Source organism: Bos indicus x Bos taurus, chromosome 5 (assembly GCF_003369695.1).
Source record: "Bos indicus x Bos taurus breed Angus x Brahman F1 hybrid chromosome 5, Bos_hybrid_MaternalHap_v2.0, whole genome shotgun sequence".
NCBI lineage: Eukaryota > Metazoa > Chordata > Mammalia > Artiodactyla > Bovidae > Bos > Bos indicus x Bos taurus.
In genome coordinates, this window is record NC_040080.1 from 97,435,562 (window position 1) to 97,450,908 (window position 15,347).

Consider the following 15,347-nt stretch of genomic DNA (forward strand, 5'->3'; position numbering starts at 1 on the left):
ACTGAACTGACAGGCTTTATAATGTTAAATGACAAAGCAGCCTATACACTTTCAGTAGAATTTCTCATTACTCTCTGCAAGTGGAATAAAAGCACCTCAGAGTTCTCCCTGATGTATCTGCCAACAATTACAGCTCCTTCAGCAGAACCCATATATTTCCTATTAGAGACCCCAAGTGAGGTTGTCCTTCCATGGGTGACTCTTAGGCTGCTTTGGAGCTCACATGTTCAGCATCCGCAGAAGCCATGCTTGGAGCAGGATGGTAGGTGCAGTCTGCACAGAGTGGCCTCCACTTCCCTGGAGGCTCATTTACGCTCAGGCCTTGGGAAGAGGTGGAAGACCTGACTCCATTCTCAGATTCCTTATGGTTGAGTTTTCCTTTTCTGAAGATCCCCCATGCTCTCCAGGGATTAGCAGAGCACTCTGATCTTCTCACTTGGATCTTTCTTTTTCTTTCTTTCTTTCTTCCTCTCTCCCTCCTGCTCTCCTCCTTTCTTTATCTCCTTCCTTCCTCTTCCTTCCTTCCTTCTTTCTTTCTTTCTTCTTCCTTCCTCTTTCCCTTCCATTTCCTTCCTCCCTTCCTCCCTCCCTCCTTCGTCTATCCTTCCTTCTTGTTCCCTTGAAAGAAACATTTAATGAACAGTTTTAAGTTTCAGGCACTGTGCCCAGCACTGGGAATACCACAATGACCAAAATACTCTCTCTGCTCCCGTTGAACATTCTGTGTATCCACTGGAGAAGAGAAGGAAAAGAGGCGATTGCAGTGTATCCCTGTGGCAGGAACCTCTAAGATGTCTCATGACCCCTGCTTCCTGGTATTCATGCTCTAGGTAATCCCCTCTTCTGATTGTTGACTGGACTTAGCAAGTTACTTCTAACAAATAGAATATGCCAGAGCAATGAGATGTCACATCTGAGATTAGGTAATTAGAAGGATTTGGCTTCTCCCTTCAGTCCCAGAACAATAGCCCCCAGCAACTATTAGAGATCCATTTGGCCTCAAAAAAAAAAAAAAAAGGCTCTGGCTTTGACCATGGTTCCCCCCCACACCGTCACTCCCCATTTTCTCTCCTCTGGCTCTAGGGGAAGCAGGCTGCCATGTGCTTCACCACTGTGCTACTCAATCAATGTTATTTGTCAGAAATAAATGGTAATTGTAGGTAATTCCCTGACAGTCGAGCGGTTAGGACTCTGCATTTCCCCTGCAGTGGGCACAGGTTAGATCCCTGGTAGGGAAAACTAAGATGCCACAAGCCACGCAACATGGCCAAAAAAAAAAAAAAAGGTAATTTTAAGTACAATCACAAAAGAACAAAACAACGCTGTTAAATCCTAACGAAACAAGATTGTTCTTTGAAAGTTCTAAAGCTAGAATCTCCTTGCTTCCTCTCTCTGTGTCACTCTTCAGAAGAGAGGTGATAAAAACTTAGTACGAAAATGAATTTTTCTCTTTGATGCAACCTGAAGGATTAAAGAGAATTTAAAAAGGAATCATATGATTCTCTTTTAGTTACTGCTGTTGTTCACATATGACTAAAATTCATCTTTTATTCATGAAGCTCTTTGAGAACACTACACTAATCAGCGAAGACCTTAAGCAACAAGTTTGGGTCAGCACTCAGAGACAGCTGTTTTTGCTTTTCTCTCTTTTTTTTTTAATTGAAGTATAGTTAATTTACAATGTTATATTAGTTTCTGGTGTAGAGCAAAGTGATTCAGCTACATATTTTTTATATTCTTTTCCATTATAAGTTATTACAAGATATTGCATATAATCCTCTGTGCTGTAAAATAGGACCTTGTTTATTTATGTACGTTAGCTTGCATCTGCCAGTCTCAAATTCCTAATTTATTCCCCCCTGCCACTTTTCCTTTTGATAATCATCAGTTTGTTTTCTATGTGAGTCTGCTTCTGTTCTGTAAATAAGTTAATTTGTGTCGTATTTTAGATTCCATACATAAGTAATATCCTATGATATTTATCTTTCTTTGTCTAACACACTTCACTTAGTATGATAGTCTCTAGGTCCGTCCATGCTGCTGCACATGGCATCATCTCAATCTTTTTTATGACTGAGTATCCTCCAGTACTCTTGCCTGGAAAATCCCATGGACGGAGGAGCCTGGTGGGCTGCAGTCCATGAGGTCGCGAAGAGTCGGACATGACTAAGAGACTTCACTTTCACTTTTCACTTTCGTGCATTGGAGAAGGAAATGGCAACCCACTCCAGTATTCTTGCCTGGAGAATCCCAGGGACGGGGGAGCCTGGTGGGCTGCCGTCTATGGGGTCGCACAGAATTGGATGTGACTGAAGTGACTTAGCAGCAGTATTTTATTGTGAGAAGATTCCGCATCTTTATGACCTCATCTGCCTATGGACATTTAGATTGCTTCCATGTGTCAGCTGTTGTAAACAGTGAAAGCTGTTTTGTTGTTGTCATTGTTATTTTAAGTGAAACTTAAGGCAGTAGTTCTGCATAGTGATGTTCCATGAATTTTCATTGTGTATTACCAGATTTTGTTCAGTATGTAAAACTGATTTCTACCCCCAGCCGAGGATACGTATTTTTTTGTATATGTGATGGGAGACTAACAGAGTCAGTTGGACTATGTGTATCCCACTCTCCATACTTAAGAAGTATCACCTCTCCATGAGAGCAGTGAATTGGAACACTTGTCAGACCTCTAATTACTCAAAGGCTGCTGCTGCTGCTAAGTTGCTTCAGTTGTGTCCGACTCTGTGCGACCCCATAGACGGCAGCCCACCAGGCTCCCCCGTCCCTGGGATTCTCCAGGCAAGAACACTGGAGTGGATTGCCATTTCCTTCTCCAATGCACGAAAGTGAAAAGTGAAAGTGAAGTCGCTCAGTTGTGTCCGACTCTTAGCGACCCCATGGACTGCAGCCTACCAGACTCCTCCGTCCATGGGATTTTCCAGGCAAGAGTACTGGAGTGGGGTGCCATTGCCTTCTCCATACTCAAAGGTTACATGGTGATAAAGGATGACCCAGTAAGCAGTAAAATAACTCTAGAAAGACTTTTCAGTTTTCCAAAACTTGTTTTTTAAAAATCATTCATCTTTTAATGCTTTTGAACGCCCTGTCCAGACTTCTAGAATTCAAAACTGTGCCTAATCCTCCTGCTTTAGAGTTGAAGCCTCAACCCTAAAGTATTTAAAAAGTCATTACTTGAGGTCAAAGGTAGAATCCTTCCACTAGCAACCATATAAAATTTCAGAATTTTTGCAATATGGGTTATCTTTTAGGGGAACAAATATTTCCTATTCATTTGTTCTGTCCAAGCAATAAAATATGGCTAATGATTGCAGAGATAAAGTTCTCTCTGAAATGCTTCCTAACATGCAAATTAATATTTTTTCTAAGATATATTATGAAAAACACTTAAGCTCATAAATTATTTGTTCCAAGTGACAACAGAGTAACATTTTCTAAAGGAACAGTATTTTCCTTTCTCAGAATGTTGGAATCTGCCTGATACATTTCTAAATAAGTGGAATCAAACAGTACAGTCATGCCCTGGACGTGCAGAGGTGGGGGAAGAGGAGGTACAGGGAAGCAGCTGGGAGTGTAGCTTCGTTCATGAGAACAAACGAAACTGTTATTTCTCCTCCAGTGCAGAAATGGGTCACGTTTAGGTGCCTGAGTGAGCTTGGCAGAAAACCACTTGCATCCTCATGCTGTGATGTTGCACAGGACTTTTTGTCCAGATTACTGTCTTGGTGAATGGCCTATTTTATAAACTAGATGCCGCAATAGATCCATATATCCAAATGAGAAGAAATAGGCTGACTTGAAATATGAAAATCCATTGAGATGTCAGACAACTCTGTCCTTGTGTAAATTTCAGAAGAGATACTTGCCTGGTATCCCCCAAATGATTTTAAATTAATATCTATCTTGAATTCAAGTCTTTGAGTCCCAGGCAGGGAAAAAATAAAAAGAAGTCACAGGAGGGGATTTACCTGGTGGTCCAGTGGTTAAGAATCCACCTTGCAATGCAGGGGATGTGGGTTCAATCCCTCATTGGAAAACTAAGATCCCACGTGCCTCAGAACACCTAAGCCTGTGTCATAACTACTGAGCCCCCACGCCACGACTGGAGAGTTTGGGTGCCGCAATGAAAGATCCCACGCACTGCACTAAGACCCAACGCAACCAAAATTAATTTTAAAAAATAAGAGATTGAATAAATACCACTTCCTCTCTTAAGAAAGATGTATGATTTCCCCATTACCACTTTCTGGCCTCTTAAGAAGGAGCTTTCTTTTTCACTTAATTTATTTATGTTTTTGGCTGCACTGCATCTTTGTTGCTGTGCACAGGCTTCCTCTAGATGCAGTGAGCAGGGGCTATTCTTCATTTTGGTGGCTTCTTTTGTGGCATGCAGGCCCTAGAGTATTCAGGCTTCAGTTGTTGCGGCTCGCAGGCTCTAGACCTTGGGCTCGGTGGTTTTGGCACACAAGTTTTAGTTGCTCTGCAGCCTGTGGAATCTTCCCGGACCAGGCATTGAACCTGTGTCCTCTGCCCTGGCTGGCAGAATTCTTATCCACTGTATTACCAGGGAAGTCCATAAGAAGGAGCTTTCAGAGAAGCAAATTAAGTTCTATTTGCTTAAAAAGTTCAAAATAATAACAATTATATTTAATTGGAACATAACTGAGGAAAAAAGACAGATTGTCATACCCCAGCAGGTCAGCCTTAGTGTATGTAAGACCTTGGTGCGTGACTGCTGGAGAGGAGATAGAGGCTGGACCCAAGCTCAGAAATCATAATATGGCTGTGACTCTGACCCAAAGACACTGGGTGATAATCCAAGTTGATGTTCATAGAAGAATAGATGCTCATATCTCAGGGGGTCCAGTTTACAGATGGAGCATGTTAGCAAAGGTCTCCATGATCAGGTGATGCTTCAAGTTAGCAGGAAACTAATATCATGTTTATGAATGGTCCATCTTTTTAGAGTATAACTACAGTCAGCAACTTGAGGGTCAGTGAGATGACCGCAGTACCTCAGAAAGGGGAGTGGTGAGATTTGTCAGTGCTCAACAGAATAGCTGCTAAGTCGCTTCAGTCGTGTCTAACTCTGTGCAACCCCATAGACGGCAGAACTAGGCTCTATTCATCAGAGAAATTGAGGCAGAAGTCTAATCACACAAACTAGACTACTACTGTGAGATTTAGGAAAGTATTATAACTCAGGCATTGCAGACACCAAGAGTACAGAAAGTCAACTATGTCCAGAACCTACCCACTTGCAAAGGTGGGCCTCAGTGATGCCAGCTTTGAAGGCAGGAACTGATAGTGTTAGAAAACCAAACGGCTTTGCTATGGCAAGAGGGATCAGCAGTATTCACTGGGCGTGAGCTTGACGATAGCTCTGGGCTACATTTCATGGACAGGAACTGTAAAAGCATGTATAGAATCCCAAGCGGCCAATGAAAGACACCCAACCTCAGTGGCAATCAGGGAAATACAAGCTAAAACCACAGCTGGAACCATTTCTCACCCATGAGGTATATTTAAGATTGTTACTGAAGCATTGTGAAAAACTACAATTACCTAAACATTCATCAATAGAACTGATATTTGATTTAGTAATGTATTTATTGTAATACATTTTGTATTTTATTTTGCAATAGAATGCTATAAAAATGCTGTAAAACAGAGAACATGAATGAACATGAGCTAGTAAAGAAAACTGAAGGCATGTGCATGAAATACTCAGGAATGTATTTCTAGAGCAGCACAAGCTTAAGTTATAGAGTATATCCAAATACCTAAATTAATACACAAAAGCACTTTGTTACTACTTCTTAATAACACTCTCTAGGTTCTAGTTGGAAATTTTTATTTAGGTGCCCCGTCACCCAATACGACAGTTCTCTGAAGGCCGGAACGAAGCAGATTCCCGTAACAGAGTGGTGGTGGTGGTTTAGTCGCTCAGTTGTGTCTCTTTGTGACCCCATGGACTGTAGCCCGCCAGGCTCCTCTGTCCATGGGATTCTCCAGGCAAGAATACTGGAGTGGGTTGCCATTTCCTTCTCCAGGGGATCTTCCCGACCCAGGGGTCAAACCCAGGTCCCCTGCATCGCAGGCAGATTCTTTACCAACTGAGCTACAAGGGAAGCTCCGATAAGAGAGTAGGTGCTCAATAATGTTAGTTGGATGAAATCTTGCCATTTGCAACAACATGTGTAGACCTTGACTGTGTTATGCTAAGTGCACTAAGCCAGATGGATAAAGACAAACACTGTATGATTTCACTCCTATGCGGAGTATTTTTAAACTGTTTAAATTAATAAACCAAGCCAAACAAAATGAACACATAGATACAGAGCACAGAGTTGTGGTTACCAGAGGGAAAGGGGCGTGAGGGGAGGGCAAAGTGCGTAAAGGGGCCAACTGTCGGGTGACAGATAGAAACTGAACCTTTGCTGGTGAGGATGCTATAGTGTAGACAGAGATTGAAATATAACATAGATTGTGCACATAATACTTGTATAATGTTATAAACCAATAAAAAAATAATGTTAGTTGAATAGTCAGTAAATGACTGAAGACTTAAGAGACACAGTTGTGTCAGTTGCTTAACTGTCATTGTTTAGACCAAGGTCAAAGCCATCATTACTATTCCTTGGCCCCTGCTCCTCCTCCTTCCAGTCTGGTCTTTCTCCGGAACCCCTGTCCTTCCCTCTCTTCACGTTTGTTGGACCAGTCAGGGGAGCTGGGAAAGAGATGATCTATCCCCATAGCTCACTTTCTATCCTCACTTCACTCTCTCAACTTGGACAGCTTGTGACCACTCCCAAAGAGAATCAGATGTCTTTGAGGTAACCTGGCGAATAGACCATCTGTTTTCTCTGATGTCTATTTCTGTATATGTGTGTGTTCTCACGTGTATGTGTATAAAAGACCAGCAAGGACTGAGTGTTGAGCTTTCCCTCTACCATATTATCCCAAATTTTGAGAACACACAAAGGCTTCTCAAAGCATTTTGATGGGCCTTTACCGTAAGATGTATCTGGAATAAATCCAAACAGTAGCATGTGCCAAGAGAGACTTTTGTTCAGTTGCTAAGTCATGTCCGGTTCTTTACCCCATGGACTGCAGCATGCCAGGCTTCCCTGTCCTTCATCATCTCCCGGAGCTTGCTTAAATTCATGTCCATTGAGTTGGTGATGTCATCCAACCATCTCATCCTATCATCTCCTTCTCCTCCTGCCTTAAATCTTTTCCAGCATCAGGGTCTTTTCTAATGAGTCTACTCTTTGTATCAGGTGGCCAAAGTATTGGAGCTTCAGCATCAGTCCTCCAGTGAGTATTCTGGGTTGATTTCCTTTAGGATTGACTGGTTTGATCTCCTTGCTGTCCAAGGGACTCTCAAGAGTCTTCTGGAAGGGACTGAGGCCATTAAGAGATTCTTTTAGGCATTGTCTTTTTAAATAATTTTTAAGGAGAGACTGAGGCCCTTAAAAATTCTATGAAAGACAATGCCTAAAAGAATGTTCAACCTGTATTTGGAGCAGGAGAAACAAGAAAAGGAATAAATCCACTGCCAAGGGCATGTGACTGTGTTAATAGATGGCATGAGAATGGGAAAACCCCACTTTCCTTTTGCTTTGACTTTCAAAAGCAGCCTTTCCCAAAGTGGGTGCCACAAAATGCTTGTTCTTTCACGGGTTTTGCAGAAAGAAGAGTTGCATGATCAAGTGCGTTTGGGGAACATTAGGAAAATACACAAATTTCTTTACTGCAGGACTTTTCAGGTGCTTTAAGATGCTACAGTGTTCTCTGAAACACAAAGAGGGGTAGAGTCTTCACTGCTTCTCAGACCTATGTAATTGCCATTTTCAATCTGGAAGCACCTCATAGGATTCGTGCTCTGGGAACTCACACTTGGGAAACAATCTTTGAAAGCAAGGAGTATGGTCTCTAACAAAAACAAGTGGAGTAGACAGAGGACAACGTAGTTCTGTCTTTGAGGACATTTGAGAGGAGAAAAAAGAGGATTTAGCTGTTTCAAAGATTTCAAAGCTTTCAGCCCAGAAAGTACATTCCAATGACTAAAATCAGTTTTGAGAAATAAAGGAAAATGTTAAGGTTCCCATCAGATTGGAAATAAACAAGTAACATATCCAAAGAAATGTTTTTAAAACTTGAGACCAAAATGTAATCCCCATTTAGAGCTAAAACAGATTTTCACTCCACTATGATCCTTCTATTGCAAGTGACAAACTACTGCTGACTATTTTAAGGAAAAAGTGAGTGCACCGGTAGGACTTTTACTTGGACGGAAGATGAGAAACTAGAGACTTGGGCTTGAAAACAGGGCAGGAACCAGGGAAGCCATGAGCACTGGAACCTCAGCGGCCACGGCTGAAGTGAGTTCCTTCAAGCATTTCTTGTTTATCAATTACTAAAGATTTTAAGTTCCAGAAGAGAGAGAGTCAGGTTGAAATAGTTTTTTCTCATGCCAGTCTCTTGGCCAAGGGATATCTGGGCACCACGAATGCACACAATAGGAAGATGTGTTGCCTGACATTAAATGGGGAGGAGAGGCGGTGGGTGTAGATGTATAAGTGATTCACTTTGCTGTACATCTGAAACTAGCACAACGTTGTAAACCCCTATGCTCCAATAAAAACAATTTAAAGGGGGAGAGGTAGGAAGGGAAAATGAATGATGAGTGCCTGAAAAGTAACAAATTTCCGTTACATGTTTCCTAAGAACCAGCTATATCAAATTAATCTAATTGCCTGAGTGTGGTAAAATTCCAGAGTGACATAGAAGAATGCTATTCATTATGTTTAATTCATCCATTTATTTGTAAATCTTCAATACCCAGCAAGTAAACAGAAGGCACCATGGTTTACAAGTCATGTTAGCCCCCTACTTAGAGCCTTCAGTGGTTTACAACTTAGTATAGAACACAAAATCCCACGGCCCCACAGTGTCTGGACCCCTGACTCTCTCCCACCCCTCTCCCCTTGCCCTGTCCTTCCAGCCCCAGTGCCCCAGGCTTCCCACACGCTGTTGCATCTGCTGGGCACACTTTTTCTACTCAAACCTGAAAAGCTGAATAGCTGCTAGTCACAGTGGGCCTTAAGTGCTGGTTCCTCAGAGAAGTTTTGCTAAGCTCTCAGTTCCACTCTGTCTGTCCTTTTGTTCTCGCTCCTGCCTCCCCTCTCATAACGATTCATGACACAATCTGTAGTCTCCTATTTTACTTGCTGACTTACGTAATGACTCTCTTCCTCAGTAGATGACACACTTCCAAAATCCAAGGACTGCATCTGTTTTGCTCAATTCTAAATGCAGCATCTAATACAGACCTTGACCTGTGCTGGCACACACACAAAAATCAATGTTTAATGTTTAATGAAGATTCAGAATGAATATGAACTCTGTTTATAGGGAATCTGTATTCTAGAGACAAGAAATTATGATCATCACTGTGGTAAGCTCACTACTAGAGGGTTGTAGAAGGTACCAGAGGAACACCCTGAAAAGGAAGGGTTACTTTGGCCATGAGACAATGTCATGGGGTCTCCCTGGTGTCCTTGTAGATTTGTCCAAGAGTGGGTATGAGGCTGGTTGACCACACCAGGTGGGAAATGCACAGAGGAAGGGAGAAGGGGGAGGGGCGCACCTTTAGGTGAGTGCCACAGGACCTGGACTCTGACCCTCTTGGCGGCATTTGTATCCAGGACTTGGATGAAAACAGAATAATTATGAAATCTGCACATGACACAGAATTGGGAAAAGTGTGTTGCCTTATCCTGAGTTTTTATTTCATCAGGTTGGCTTCAAACATGCATTCTATGCTGCATTCCTTAATGGAACATTTGCTTCCTACTAACTGGAAGTGTCTTTGTGTTTAAATACATTTGCAATTTAATTCGAATGACTTGGAAAATGGGGTTTCTAAAAGAACAAGTCAGTGACTTGATATTTTGGAATGTTAACTATGTTACAAAGTTAATTCATGACGGTCAAAAAAAACAACATAAAAACCAAGCTTAGCATTCCTTTTTCAAACTCATCCACTGTCAACTTTTCAAATATTTACCATAACATGATTTTTTATTAAACTCTCACTTTTCTTTCATTTGTGCAATTAGGCCTGAATTCAGTGTTTTAACCACACCATGAAAAGACTACGAGCCAATTTATGCTCACTCGGTTGTTGAAATGAGGTAATAAAAACCAATTTCCCGGGCTGGTCTACCCTCCTGCTCTTCTTCCCCCTTCCTTCCTCCCTCTTCCTTGTTTCATTTCCTTCTTCACTTCTCTCTGCCTTCTTCCTTCTACAGGAATTTATTAAGATCCTAATGTGAGCCTGGACCTCTGTTGGGTAGACACGATTTGAAATGTAACACTTGGATTTAGGCACTTATGTTCAAGCTGGTTTTAGAAAAGGCAGAGGAACCAGAGATCAAATTGCCAACATCCGCTGGATCATTGAAAAAGCAAGAGAGTTCCAGAAAAACATCTATTTCTGCTTTATTGACTATGCCAAAGCCTTTGACTGTGTGGATCACAATAAACTGTGGAAAATTCTGAAAGAGATGGGAATACCAGACCACCTGATCTGCCTCTTGAGGAATTTGTGTGCAGGTCAGGAAGCAACAGTTAGAACTGGACATGGAACAACAGACTGGTTCCAAATAGGAAAAGGAGTTCATCAAGCCTGTATATTGTCACTCTATTTATTTAACTTATATGCAGAGTACATCATGAGAAATGCTGGACTGGAAGAAACACAAGCTGGAATTAAGATTGCTGGGAGAAATATCAATAACTTCAGATATGCAGATGACACCACCCTTATGGCAGAAAGTGAAGAGGAGCTAAAAAGCCTCTTGATGAAAGTGAAAGTGGAGAGTGAAAAAGTTGGCTTAAAGCTCAACATTCAGAAAACGAAGGTCATGGCATCCAGTCCCACCACTTCATGGGAAATAGATGCGGAAACAGTGGAAACAGTGTCAGACTTTATTTTTCTGGGCTCCAAAATCACTACAGATGGTGACTGCAGCCATGAAATAAAAGACGCTTACTCCTTGGAAGGAAAGTTATGACCAACCTAGATAGCATATTCAAAAGCAGAGACATTACTTTGCCAACAAAGTTTCGTCTAGTCAAGGCTATGGTTTTTCCTGTGGTCATGTATGGATGTGAGAGTTGGACTGTGAAGAAGGCTGAGTGCCGAAGAATTGATGCTTTTGAACTGTGGTGTTGGAGAAGACTCTTGAGAGTCCCTTGGACTGCAAGGAGATCCAATCAGTCCATTCTGACGGAGATCAGCCCTGGGATTTCTTTGGAAGGACTGATGCTAAAGCTGAAACTCCAATATTTTGGCCATCTCATGTGAAGAGTTGACTCACTGGAAAAGACTGTGATGCTGGGAGGGATTGGGGGCAGGAGGAGAAGGGGACGACAGAGGATGAGATGGCTGGATGGCATCACTGACTCGATGGACGTGAGTCTGAATGAACTCCAGGAGTTGGTGATGGACAGGGAGGCCTGGCGTGCTGTGATTCATGGGGTTGCAAAGAGTCGGACACGACTGAGCGACTGATGTGATCTGATCTGAACCAGATACAACCAGAGTGAGTTTAACGTGGTTCTATCAGCCTATGATAGCACATCTCCAGAAACATCTCGTACGTTTTTAAATTCCTTGTTTCAGCCCACTTTGATCTAAGAGTGTTGGCCTCCCCCTGCACCCCTCACAATCGCAGATACATGCACTGATTCACCGCCGTACAGTTCTTGATTAGTTTATTGTTTACTCCAACTTCAGCAGAGAGCAAAATAAAGATGCACGCAGCTGACTCTTCAGTGAGTCAGTAAGCCTCCTTTTTATTTCCTAATTTGAGTTCTAGTTAAGGCTGGAATAAGCAATTCTCTTCCCAGCAATTGTAATTAAACATATTTACTTTAAAAATACACAGAGGCCTTAACATGTCAATTAAACTGGTTAAAGGTTGTATCTAATGTAACATGGAAATCAAACAGGCACATAGCTCTACAGATGACATCGACTGGGTGCATATAATTTAGCTGATAAATCACTGTGGCCCCGCTTCCTTGTCCTCTGCTGTTTTGGGAAGTGTTTTCCTTTACTAACTTTGTTGTTGTTGGTATTTAGTAGACCACACAGGTCTTCTTAAGGAAGGACAGATGATAATGTATTTGCTTTGTGCACAGAGGATCCCCCTGGTGGCGCAGATGGTAAAGCATCTGCTTACAATGCAGGAGACCCAGGTTCGATCCCTGGGTCTGGAATATCCCCTGGAGAAGGAAATGGCACCCCACTCCAGTACTCTTGCCTGGAAAATCCCATGGATGGAGGAGCATGGTAGGCTACAGTCCACGGGGTCACAAAGAGTCAGACACGACAGAGCAACTTCACTTTCTTTGTACACAGGGTTCCCCGACATCACAGTGATACATGAAAAGATGTCCTGGAGAATATTATTTTAAGTTTGAGTTTTTCTAAATCATTCATTTTAAAATAAGCTAGGAAATTCCATGTATTTAGCAGAATTACTTTATAACGTTAAATTGAGGGTAAATCTTAGTAGTCCTATATGGATGTAGTCTGGGACTTTCCTGTTGATTAGATTAGGATTCAGCCTCACTGGTGTAAACAATAGGTAAGAAGCAGTCGCTTATTTTAAAGAAGGGTCCTCAAGACATGTGCATGGTCTTCCTATGACATGGACATTCTGGTTCAGCAACAACCCCTCCCTTAGCCTTTAGCAGAGAAAGATGGGCAGGTACATCTTTAGGGGGACTTCCGAAGAGGAGGAGCATGATGGCATTTCTTCTCTGGTCTGAATGGGCCATTGTTGTTCCCACCAGAGCCAAGTGAAGGGAGGCAGTGAGAGATCCCTTCACTCAGCATTGGAGTGCAGGCAAGAAAGGGATGTGGGACTTTCAATCCCTAAGCAGATGATTGCCTGGCTGGAGGAGTGTGTACGCTGGAGGAATGTGAGGAGTGCAAGACAAGCAAGTTTTGAGAAGAATCTGACAAGGGTCCTTTGGATTTTGAAGGATATAGAGCAATCTGCACACTAGAATCTGGCTGGAGCTGCCCCTAGTGGCTGGGTGACGATGGAGGGTTGTAGGTTACACTTCAACCATTTGGCTGGGCAGGGATGCACAGTGCTTCATAGGGACTGAAGCATCGCAGTGGAGATTATCTACCAAGTAGAGTTGGAGAAGGCAATGGCACCCCACTCCAGTACTCTTGCCTGGCAAAGCCTATGGACGGAAGAGCCTGGTAGGCTGCAGTCCATGGGGTCACTAAGAGTTGGACACGACTGAGCGACTTCATTTTCACTTTTCACTTTCCTGCATTGGAGAAGGAGATGGCAACCCACTCCAGTGTTCTTGTCTGGAGAATCCTAGGGACAGCAGAGCCTGGTGGGCTGCAGTCCATGGGGTCACACAGAGTCAGACACAACTGAAGTGACTTAGCAGCAGCAGCAGCAGAGTGGAAGGACGGAGAAGGCAATGGCACCCCACTCCAGTGTTCTTGCCTGGAGAATCCCAGGGACAGCAGAGCCTGGTGAGCTGCAGTCCATGGGGTCACACAGAGTCGGACACAACTGAAGCGACTTAGCAGCAGCAGCAGCAGAGTGGAAGGAAAGGCCATGCTTGGCAGCTGTACTAGGTGACAGCGAGGAGGAGGGAGATTTGAAATGAATGAGAAATTAAAGTTTAATTTACACTGGGCTAGAGTTTTCTGTAGCTGAAAGTGAGACTCTTCTCACATCTGAGAGTGGCCACAAAGGTCAGGGATCTGCCTGAAAAGTCCCTAGGGGCACAGAAGGGAGCTCTGCTTGTTTGGAAGCAATGGAAAGAGAAGACAAAGCAGTTTACTGATTATAATCACTGATTCAGCACACTTAATAAATCAGTTACACAATTTGTTTAAAAAGTCAGCTATTATAACTCCTATGGAGTATTCTTGCCAAAGTTAAAAAAAAAAAACAAAAAAACACTTTTTAGCCTAATTTAATAAAATCTCTTGAATTAACCAACAGCTTCCAAGACAGGAGATGCAAGAACATGTTAATGTCACTAGGAGGGTACCATCAGCCAAATCCAAAAGGTTAAGACATTCCGCAGGACAAGAGCCCACTTTTTCTTCAGCAAGCACATGGCACAGAGGAAGAAAAAGAAGGGGAACTGTCATAAGCTGAAAGAAACTTCAGAATATCTGATATATGTAACATGTGTGCTGTGTTTGAATTTTTATTTGAACTGTAAAGATGTTTTTGAGACAATCAGGAAAAGTCTGAACTCAGACTGGGTATTGAAAGTATTAAGAAGGGAGGTTCAAGAGGGAGGGGACAAGTGAATACTATGGCTGATTCATGGTGATGTTTGGCAGAAACTAAAAAAATTCTGTAAAGCAATTATCCTTCAATTAAAAAATAGATAAAAAATTTAAAAGTGTTAAGGAATTGTTATTAATTTGGGGACATGATTATATTATGATTTTTTTTTCTTTTATGGTCTGATGCACTAGAAAAATATAGAATTAGAGTGAAGGAAGATTTGTTTTAAAACACTCCAGGATAGAAATAGTTTAAAAAAAACAAACGTAGATTTCTTAAAAAGAATAAGTAAATGAAATAAAACATACTCCAAGATAAAAGAAAATAAAGTGAGTTTGGAGAGAGGATTGATGAGAAAAGAATAGTGAAATGGGAATAGTTGTTGAATTTAGGTGATGGGTACTGTCAACTACAAATTGACACTTACCAAGAGCATTGCCAGTGACTGGACAAAAAAGGCATTTGCCATCTGCCTCTACAGAGACTGAACCCCATGCTGCTACAGCTGCTGACCTTCCTCAAGCCCTGGGAGAGTTCAGGGTGGAGGGAGGCACTCTGTGCTCCAGGGAATCTGGTGGGACAGGTCTTTAGATACTTGGATGTTTTTAGGAACAGATTTTATGATCTCAATCCTTGCATCTCCTCATATCTAGAGAAGCACTAAATCCCTTCCTGGTGACATCAGATCCTCATGACCTACAAAAACCTTTTGTAAATTGCATATCTCATGGTATTGAACTCCTGCTTCACCAAAACCTTATATATTGACTTCCTCCACTGCCACTTTGGAGCAGACTCTCAGAGCTCTCTGAGATGCTGCCTCCTGGGCTGCAGTCCTTATTTTGCCCCAAATAAAACTTAACTCAAAACTCTCAAGTTGTACATCTTTTTTAGTCTACAGTACATAAGGCTTTATTGTACCATTCTTTCTATTTTTGTATAGAAAGATATTTTATGTGAGACTTTCTAATAAGA

At 42.1% G+C, this 15,347-nt stretch overlaps 1 long non-coding RNA gene across 1 annotated transcript; it reads left to right on the forward strand.

Annotated features, from left to right (window-relative positions):
• Positions 1-556: 556 nt before the first annotated feature.
• Positions 557-10,486, forward strand: LOC113893283. The gene is made up of 3 exons (XR_003511271.1): positions 557-830; positions 10,143-10,217; positions 10,335-10,486. It is a non-coding gene; the product is annotated as an uncharacterized LOC113893283 (long non-coding RNA).
• The last annotated feature ends 4,861 nt before the right edge of the window (positions 10,487-15,347 follow it).